This window comes from Pleurodeles waltl, chromosome 12 (assembly GCF_031143425.1).
Source record: "Pleurodeles waltl isolate 20211129_DDA chromosome 12, aPleWal1.hap1.20221129, whole genome shotgun sequence".
NCBI classification, from domain to species: domain Eukaryota; kingdom Metazoa; phylum Chordata; class Amphibia; order Caudata; family Salamandridae; genus Pleurodeles; species Pleurodeles waltl.
This window is the reverse complement of record NC_090451.1, coordinates 80409427-80411230: the sequence shown is the minus strand read 5'-3', so window position 1 is coordinate 80411230 and position 1804 is coordinate 80409427.

Below are 1804 nucleotides of genomic sequence, written 5' to 3'. Positions count from 1 at the left end.
CCACAAATTTCCTTCCACCCAGCGTTCCCCCAAGTCTCCAGATAAAAATGATACCTCACTTGTGTGGGTAGGCCTAGCGCCCGTGACAGGAAACGCCCCAAAGCGCAACGTGGACACATCCAAATTTTTGGAAGAAAACAAAGGTGTTTTTTGCGAAGTGCTTACCTGTAGATTTTGGCCTCTAGCTCAGCCGGCACCTAGGGAAACCTACCAAACCTGTGCATTTCTGAAAACTAGAGACCTAGGGGAATCCAAGGAGGGGTGATTTGCGGGGCTCGGACCAGGTTCTGTTACCCAGAATCCTTTGCAAACCTCAAAATTTGGCTAAAAAAAACACATGTTCCTCACATTTCTGTGGCGGAAAGTTCGGGAATCTGAGAGGAGCCACAAATTTCCTTCCACCCAGCGTTCCCCCAAGTCTCCCGATAAAAATGATACCTCACTTGTGTGGGTAGGCCTAGCGCCCGCGACAGGAAACGCCCCAAAGCGCAACGTGGACACATCCACATTTTTGGAAGAAAACAATGGTGTTTTTTGCGAAGTGCTTACCTGTAGATTTTGGCCTCTAGCTCAGCCGGCACCTAGGGAAACCTACCAAACCTGTGTATTTCTGAAAACTAGAGACCTAGGGGAATCCAAGGAGGGGTGACTTGCGGGGCTCGGACCAGGTTCTGTTACACAGAATCCTTTGCAAACCTCAAAATTTGGCTAAAAAACACATGTTCCTCACATTTCTGTGGCAGAAAGTTCTGGAATCTGAGAGGAGCCACAAATTTCCTTCCACCCAGCTTTCCCCCAAGTCTCCCGATAAAAATGATACCTCACTTTTGTGGGTAGGCCTAGCGCCCGCGACAGAAAACGCCCCAAAGCGCAACGTGGACACATCCACATTTTTGGAAGAAAACAGAGGTGTTTTTTGCGAAGTGCCTACCTGTAGATTGTGGCCTCTAGCTCAGCCGGCACCTAGGGAAACCTACCAAACCTGTGCATTTCTGAAAACTAGAGACCTAGGGGAATCCAAGGAGTGGTGATTTGCGGGGCTCGGACCAGGTTCTGTTACCCAGAATCCTTTGCAAACCTCAAAATTTGGCTAAAAAAAACACATGTTCCTCACATTTCTGTGGCGGAAAGTTCGGGAATCTGAGAGGAGCCACAAATTTCCTTCCACCCAGCGTTCCCCCAAGTCTCCCGATAAAAATTATACCTCACTTGAGTGGGTAGGCCTAGCGCCCGCGACAAGAAACGCCCCAAAGCGCAACGTGGACACATCCAAATTTTTGGAAGAAAACAAAGGTGTTTTTGGCGAAGTGCTTACCTGTAGATTTTGGCCTCTAGCTCAGCCGGCACCTAGGGAAACCTACCAAACCTGTGCATTTCTGAAAACTAGAGACCTAGGGGAATCTAAGGAGGGGTGACTTGCGGGGCTCAGACCAGGTTCTGTTACCCAGAATCCTTTGCAAACCTCAAAATTTGGCTAAAAAAACACATGTTCCTCACATTTCTGTGGCAGAAAGTTTGGGAATCTGAGAGGAGCCACAAATTTCCTTCCACCCAGCGTTCCCCCAAGTCTCCCGATAAAAATGATACCTCACTTGTGTGGGTAGGCCTAGCGCCCGTGAGAGGAAACGCCCAAAGCGCAACGTGGACACATCCAAATTTTTGGAAGAAAACAGAGGTGTTTTTTGCGAAGTGCCTACCTGTAGATTTTGGCCTCTAGCTCAGCCGGCACCTAGGGAAACCTACCAAACCTGTGCATTTCTGAAAACTAGAGACCTAGGGGAATCCAAGGAGGGGTGACTTGCGG